General features: G+C 60.6%; 1 long non-coding RNA gene across 13 annotated transcripts in view; it reads right to left on the bottom strand.

Moving 5' to 3' along the window:
- The window catches only part of LOC108176127 (uncharacterized), a 10,443-nt gene extending 2,809 nt beyond the window's left edge, over positions 1–7,634 (bottom strand). The window contains exons 1-4 of one of the 13 annotated variants that reach the window (XR_016224960.1): positions 7,600–7,634; positions 6,539–6,605; positions 5,460–5,557; positions 13–259 (exon numbers count right to left, since the gene is read on the bottom strand). This is a non-coding gene — a long non-coding RNA (uncharacterized LOC108176127). The other 12 variants (XR_016224959.1, XR_016224955.1, XR_016224951.1 and 9 more) reach the window with 12 other exon arrangements.
- Between the last annotated feature and the right edge of the window lie 486 nt (positions 7,635–8,120).

The following is an 8,120-nucleotide window of genomic DNA, read 5'->3' on the forward strand; positions in this document are numbered from 1 at the left end:
CCGTGTGCATGCCTGTGTCTGTGTGGCTTTGTGTCGCTGACTCTGGTGAGCCAGACTGCCGTGACTGTGTCAGAGGTCGGCGAGCCAGGGTTAGGGCCCCTGGGCTGCTCGGCTTCCGGCGGCCCGAGGGATGGGGCGGCGTTGATTTGGTGGTGTTGACGGAGCAGGACGTTCTGGTGGGCTCCCCTTGGGCACTGCCGAGTCGGTTTGGAAGTGGCTCACCGAGCACCGTGGCCGTCCATGGTCAGCGCTAAGGGCCCTGTCAGTGGACCGAGAGCACCGCAGGGCCTGACAACCCCCATAGACGAGGATAGCTGAGACCTCCCCCCCCCAGCCCTCCCCCTCCCCCTCGGAGACCACCCCCACTTTCTCCAGCCCAAAGCAGGGCCCGCGGCGCCCTGGTTCCGTCATCAGCATCTCTGGGGGGAGGGCACCCCGTGCCCACCCCTCTCTCCCACTTGCCCCCACCCCCATCCTAGGTCTTCCAGACCCTTTTTTCTCCTCCATGGCTCCTGGGGGCCCCACCCCTTTGTCCCTCTCTTACAAAAGGAGGGACAAAAAGCCTTGAGAGGATTCTCACCCCTAAAGCCTGGGAGACCCCCTGCGCCTCGCTAGAGAGCCACCCCCCAAATCAAAATGTGAACGCCCCCTAGAAAGCAATAGCCCTCGAGGTGCCCGCGCGCTGGATTTTCGCCCCAGCCCTCCCACCCCGACGGGAGGCTGCAGCTTGGGCTCCGGGGTGACTCTGTCCACACCCTCGTCATCTCTGGGGTGGAGGGGGCCAGGCCCCACTTCACCCTCCCCCCACCCCCACTCCCATCGCTGCTGCCCCCACCCTGCATCTCCAGATGAACCCAGATGGAGATCCGAGTGCCAAAACAGATGTAACTTTGTACATATCTTCTAGAGCTGGGGGCTCTTGGGCTTGGAGGTGGGGGGGGCTCGGTGGGCCACTGCCCCCCTCCGCCTTTCCAAAGACCTGCCAGTGTTTCCCAGTATCTCCCCATGCACGTAGAGTATTACAGCGCCCGGCTGGAGCAGCCTCTCCGACCTCCCAGGCCCGCCGGGAGGCGGGGCAGGAGCCAGGGAGAGGCGGAGCGAGGTCTGGGGGAGGGGAGATGGGCTAGAAAGGGTCATTTGCATATCATTTGCATCCCCCCCTTGGGGTCTGGGTCCCAATCAGCCGGGGCCAGTCCTCCCCTCCCACAGACACAGCTCTGGAGGCTGGGCCTCCTGAGAAGTGTCCCCTTGGGGTGTCTGTGTGACAGCCCCCTACCCCTCCTCATTTCTCGGGGAACCCCCACCCCGCCGGGGCTATAGGAATGGAGGGTGAGCTGGTTCACTCACACCTCATCGGTGAGTGGGGAACCACACCCCCCACCCCCACCCTTCCCCATCCCTCGCTGGTCCCTTTTGCAATCTGACCTCAATCTTTTGTGCTGCAGTTTGTCCAGAGGGGACACAGATATGGGGCCAGGGGTGGGGATTATTACAAACCCCATCACCTCGGATTTTTTTTTCCCCTCTCTCCCTGTTGGCCGATCAGATCTCAGAGACTCTGAGTGGCTGCCTTGCACCCTGCTGTTGGCACCTGGTAGGTGCTTAATAAGTGTGTGCTGCATTGGTTTCTGTCCCTCACCCTGGCCATCTGCCCCCAAGCCTCCAGTAGCTTCTCCCCACAGCGCCTCCCTCTCTTCCTCTCCGGCTGTGGCTCCTGTTGTCACCAGTCCTGTCTGGATCTCTGCCTGTCTGTTCCTCCTTTCATCTCTCTCTCTCTCTCTCTCTCTCTCTCTCCTTTCCCCCACTTAAAAAAAAAGAAAAAGTGCCAAACTTCCCTGGAACTGAGCCGCTCTCGGGGGAGAGGACCTTGGGTGGAGGGGAGGGGAGGGCCGGGCCGGCCGCCTGGGAGGCCGCCCGAGGAGGCGTGGAGAAAGTCTGTGGATTCTGAGCCGAGTTGGGTCCCCCTTCCTCATCCCTCCCCGCCCTGAGTTTTTCTTAGAATCTTTGTAAGAAAAAAAGAAAAAAAAACAAGAAAAAAAAACCTTCTCTCCGTTTCAGCTAGCCCTACCCCTCCCCTTTTGGGTCCCCCCACCCTCAAATTCCACCAGCCGGGGAGAACCCTGTTTGCCTGCCTCTGGGCAAATCTGTAAAACTGGGGAGGGGGAGACAAGTCCCACCCCTCCCCGGCTGGCCCACGGGGCAGTACCATCTGAACGTGGGAGGAGGACCCCAAAGCACGAGAAGAAGGGGTTCACTGTGCCAAATTCACCCCCTCCGTCCCCTGTCACAGGGCTCTGAGCCAGCCTGCCCAGCCACCACCTTCTGCCCTGTCCCAGCCATTCCACATGGGCAAGGAGGCTTTGCTGCAATAATTCCTAGGGCAGGGATCAGAAGGCAATGGTTTGCCATCTTTAGCCACCCTAACCTTTGCCCTGGACTTGTAGGCAGGAAGTATGGATGTCCCAAAGGGAGCTTGCCAAGAGTCGACTTAGAAACAGTTGGGGACCTGTACTGGAACAATCCAGAACCAGTGTTTGCGTGCTGTTCCTTCTCCCCTGTCGACCCCCGAGTCCCTGAACAGCACCTGTGTGTTTCTCTGCCTACTCCGCCACCCCACCCCTCCCTCCCCGCTTTGTTTCCGATCGGGTCTCCAACCGTCTGGAGATGGAGAGGTGTTCCCCAGTGCCCGCTGTGCTAGACTGAGCCTTAGCAAAAGTGCCGCGTCCAGGCTGCTGGCTGCGTGCACGCCTGTCGCCACAGCCAGGCTGGCCTTTGGCTGTGCGACGATGCCACGTGCCCGGCTTAGTCTGGAACCGCCGCGGCCCTTGCGCCAGGCTGAGCTGGAGGCCGCCACGGAGAGAACCGGATCGCCATACCCAAGTACGGGTGCGGCCGGTGCGGCGGGCCAGGGACGTCGGTCTGCTCTTGCTACACCCGGCCCCGCGGTCTCCACCGCACTGGGCGGGCGGCCGTGTCAGTGTGTGGTCTGCCTCGTGGTGGGGGTGGGGGGCAGGGTCGTTGGGATGGAGCCGGGGCATCTCCGTCGGAGATGGTGCTGCTCAAGGCTGCTGGTTTCTGACCCCCTTCTCAGCTAGTCCTGGACACTCTTGTCTCCCAGAGATAATTGGGGGGACCGCTTAACCCCCCTCCCCCACCCCCTTTCCCTCCCCCCACCTCACCCCTTAAAACCACCAACCTCTCATCTTCTAAGTGACTCCATCACCACCGGCCACCACCGGAACCTGCGGCCTCATTGCTCCAGCCCGCCCCACTCGACCGTCAGACTCGCTCATCGAACTCTTTTTGATTAACCCTTTCTGTGTTCATCCCACGGAAAACTGTGTGTCCGGCGTGGGGGAGGGGGGAGGCTAGGGGCAGTTGCTACCTTTCCTCCATCTCCCACCGCCCATGCCTCCCCACCCGCACCCCATGCCATGCCCCACCCCCATCCCTCACCCCTGGGGTGCCACCTACCCCGGGGTGGGAGGGAATAGAGATCCTCTATAAATAGCTATGCTGTTTGGCTGTCCCTTTAAAAGGTGGGCCCAGGGGCGTGGCCTCCCGCACGTGGAGCGCCCACTCTGGCCCCACCCTTGCCCCGTGCCCCACACGCTCCCCACGCCTTCATTGTAAATAGTCACTTTTGTACTGGGTTTGAGCCAGGGGTCGTGGGGAGTCATTTTTTTTTTCCTTTGTGTTGGCATCTCAGGCCGCTGGAGGCATGGCCCACTTCCCAGTCCCTCAGCCGGCCCCAGGGCGGGAGAGGCGTGGCAGGCCGTTCTCCCCAAATGGGTCCATCCTCCCGGTCCCGAGGGCGGAGGCGGAGGGGTTAAAACCCCTCTTCCCACTGGGTCAGAGACCGGGCAGGAGGGGAGCCGGGGGCGGGCGGCAGCACCGACTGCTCCGCCCTTCGTGGGACCCGAAGCCTCCCCCTTGGCTCACGCGGTCGTTTGGAACCTGCACCCCCCTCCCCGCGCCCCGCTAGGACCTCTGCGACCCCCCCTCCCAGGTTCGCCCCCTGCCTGCCGCCCGCCCTCCTGCATCCCGTCCCTGGGAATGCGGCCATGCCTCCAGTGCCTCCATTCAACCCCTCTAACTGAACCCTCCATCCTCTGCGCCCAGCGACGCCGCCCACCCCCACCCCTGCCCCCACCCCCACCCCCCACCACCTCCGGAAGCTCCTGGCTGGGGCGCACCGCCCTCTCCTCCCTCTCCCCCCACCCCCGCCATCACCATGCCCGGGCCACGCCCACCCCCCACCACCACCCCAGTGTCCGTCGTGTGACCTAGTGCACCATGTATTAGCTTCCATGGCCCCCACCCCGGCCCCACCACACCCCCCCCTCGGCGACTTCACCTTTTTTTGCCGCGATAAACGCCATCTCAGCATCTGTGTCTAATGTTGTCTTTTTTGCTTGACATCACACACTCCTCCTTAACCCATCCCCTGCCCGCTCCCTCCTCCCTGCCCCTCCACCCTCATCCTGAATTCTTTCCCCCCTCCCCCACCCCAGGGTAATGGGCACGTAGGGGAGGAGGGGGGACCCCTGAGGAGGGTCCCGGATGGGGGCGGCAGGGGCGGGGCAGGGAGGGTCCCAAGGTGGCTGAGGAAGCAGGGGCCTGCCCAGCGTTACCTTCCAGGGCCTCACAGGCCACCAGCACACCACACGCATACACACGGAGCAGCAAAGGCCCCCACGCACGCATCTGGACGCCGTGCCCACACACACTGCAAGGCACACAGGGTTAACGTGTCTGAGACAGGTAAGATCCAGTCGGCACCCCAGTGCTGCCGCCACCCTGAAACTGCCTCTTCGAGCCTCCACCTCTCCATTTGCAAAATGGGGACCTTTTTAAAAAAAATGTATTTCTACACCACATTGTTGATGCTTGGATTCAATACACCACTTCTTTTATATATATAAAAAAAAAAAGATTCTTGAGGCACCTGCTACGCGTAAGGCACAGTTCTGGGTGCTGGGGATAAAACAGGACAAAGCAGCCCCAAATTACCTCTGTCAGCTCAGCTCGGAGCACACATCCTGTGGCACCTTGGCAACGGGACACCCAGGGGCAGGCCCGGGACGCACATGGCCCGGTTTGCCCCAAGCAGCATTCTGTGCTGTTCTCCCTGAACAGGTGGGTTTCCAGACCCCTCTTGAGAAATCCTTTGTGTTTCTTTGGTGAGCTGGTGGGGAGGGGACACATCCTGCCCGACCTGCCCTGCCTGTTTGGGTCACACACCCAGAACAGCCACTAGTAGTCATCAGTTCAGAGTGGGCAGCGGGCAGGTGGAGATGGGGAGAGCGAGCTGAGATGGAGACATGAGAGACTGATGGTGGAGGCTGTGTGTGTGGCGGGGCCAGAAGCTCCGATTCTGAGACACCCAGGGCACTTCACATCCCCCCTCTGAATCTCACACTGCACCCCTGGAAAACACCCTTCAAAGCTGTACTTACCTTCTGGAATATTCCAGGAGTCCACGTGCGAATCTCCCCATCAGTCCCTGACGGAGGAAATGTCTGTGCTCGGGGAGGTCACCACAGACCCCCACACACTGAAAAACAACCACCACAGATGTCTAAGGACAGAAACTAATGGGGGGCAGCAGGGAAAGGGGTAAAGGGAGACAGGCCCAGATGCCTCCGAGGTGGGCATCCCCAACAGCCTGTAGACAGTCCATTTCTTCCCCCGTTTCTCCAGTCGATGGGCATTTATTGAGCACCTACTATGTTCTGAGGGCTGGGAACACGGCGATGACCACGACACATCCCCGTGCTCATGTTCACAGCCCTGGAGCCGTACACTCCAGCTCTCAGGACACGGCAGGTGCTCCTAAGTCTACAGGCTCCTCTGGTCCTGGCCTGTGACCCTCGAGTTTCCCACTGTGTCCAGAAACACCTCCCAGTTTCAGGAAGAGTGGAGGAATTTTCCACCAGGAAGCCGAGAGCTTGGAAGGGACTTGGGAGGAAAGGGCGGGGTTCATTTCTGTCCTGCAGTGCGATTTTGGGAAATTCTTGTGACCTCTCTGACCCAGGATGGAAAGGAAAGGACGAAGGTGAGTAACTGGAGGATCCCTTAGCTGCCTCAAAGCCACGCCCCTTCTCCCCTGGGGGGTGGGGCCTGGTGTGGGAGAAAGGCAGGGGTAGGGGAGCTGGATGAGAAGAGATAGAGAAAAAAGACAGACGTGCCCTGGAGGACAGAGATGACCCCAGAGCCCAGGCTGGGGTTGTGGGAGGGGGCAAGGAGGTACCCTCACAGGGGTCCTGCGGGCTCAGAAGTGTCATTAAGAACAGGAGCACAGAGGAGGGGCACATGGGCTGGGAGGGAGCGAGAGACTAGCATGAACAGGAAACAGCACATGGGCTGGGAGGGAGCGAGAGACTAGCATGAACAGGAAACAGCCAAGGCAGCAACAGGAACATGATGGAGGGAAAACTTGCCACTTCTAGAGACGGTGTGTCCTGGGGAATTTGAATTTTAGGTTAAAAAAGTGCTTTGGGGAAAAAAATTATGTTTGCCCCCATGCAACACTCACATGAGAAGAGCAGTGGCTGATGTAAAATCCCAGTGAAACCGGGCCTCCTTTGCTTGAGTTGGCAGCCCTAGGTGGGGGAAGAGCAAAGAGAAATAGGGGGGGGGGGGGGGGACAACGAATCCAGAACTGGTCAGAAGAGCCGGGGCATCGGGGTCTGCCATCTGGAATCCTAACACTGCCCCAGTCTCCCCTTTCCTATGCCTAGGTCCCCCCTCTATTCTCTCTCCCTCTGTGCCCCTCCCAGGTCTCCTCCTGTCCACACCCCTAGCTTCTCTGTCCCTCTCTCTGCCTCCCACTGTCCCTGAGTCTCTGCGACCCCACCCTCCTCATTTCTCTCCATCCCATCCCCCAGGGAATCTGCCTCAGACATCAACAGGGGTGGCATCATCGGCCGCCCCCTCCCCAAGTCATCAAGAGAGGGGCCGTGAGGGACAACGGGAAGTACAGCAGGGGCAGGGGGCACTGTCCCCTTGTCAGTCAGGGCTGATGACGCTTGCGGACAAGGCACTAGGCAGCGATGTCCACCAGTGTTGACTGGCACGTGACAGACGTCTCCGTAAGCCCTCTCCACCTCCCACCCCTTCACCACCACCCCCCCGGCCATTCTGCCTCCAAGGCCTTTGACTTCCGGAGAAAGGGGGGGGTCTCTACCCCACCTCCGCTCCAACATTCCAGCGAGGTCTCGGTGCCACTCCTCCCGGCCTCTGCCTCATTTTACCTTCTGTATTTCTCTGGCTGGCTTTCTCACCAGGCCTGCCTCCTCCCATTGCTCCTCCCCCATAAATCTGCATCCCCGGTTAACTCTGCGGGGTCTTGTCTTGCGGAGAAGAGGGGTCTCCGCATGCCTCTCCTACTCACTTTCCCGGTCTCTGCCTGTGTCTGCATTGCTTTCCCTCCCGGTCCGCCTCCAGAGAGTCCCCAAACCACCCCAGAAAGGGCCGCCCAGGAACCACTGCTCCCCATGCGCAAGGAGGGAGCCAGCCCGGGCTCCACAGCCACACAGCCCAGCCGCGATCCGCAGTAGTGGAGCGGCTGCCAGGGCTGCCTCTGTCCCCGCTCACCCAGGGTAGCGATTCAAGCTTCCCGCGGAGGCATCTGATTGGTGGAACCTAAGCTTGCGTCAGGAAACGCCTCCCGCGTGTGCGCGAGCCACATGGCATTCTGGGAAATGTAGTTTTTAGTCCCGGGCCTCTGGCGTCCCGAGAGAGGGTTCCCCTACTCTGTCCCTGTCCGTCCCCGTTTCTCACTCTCTGTCTGTTTGTCTGTCTCTGGGTTTTTTGGTGGCTTTCTGCCTCTTTTTCACTGTGCAGTTTGACTTCAGTCTTTCCTTCTACTTCCTCTTTCTGGGCCACCAGTGGTATGGCCAGTGCCAGTCCCCACAGCCCCCTGCCTCACCTCCATCCCCATCCCTCTTGACCCTCAACCCATTCTCAGCAGACCCGAAGACTCGGGATCCTAAGTGACAAGATGGGAGGTTGCGGGGAAGACATGGGTGGCCCTGGTTCTGGAGCTGGAGTGGTCACAGGCGGGCACTATGGCTTGGGTGCCAGGTGGAGCAGGACTGCCTGCCCTCTAGGTAGAA

Source organism: Oryctolagus cuniculus, chromosome 18, assembly GCF_051225735.1.
Source record: "Oryctolagus cuniculus isolate XC-2025 breed Fujian yellow rabbit chromosome 18, ASM5122573v1, whole genome shotgun sequence".
In the NCBI taxonomy this organism is placed as follows: Eukaryota; Metazoa; Chordata; class Mammalia; order Lagomorpha; family Leporidae; genus Oryctolagus; species Oryctolagus cuniculus.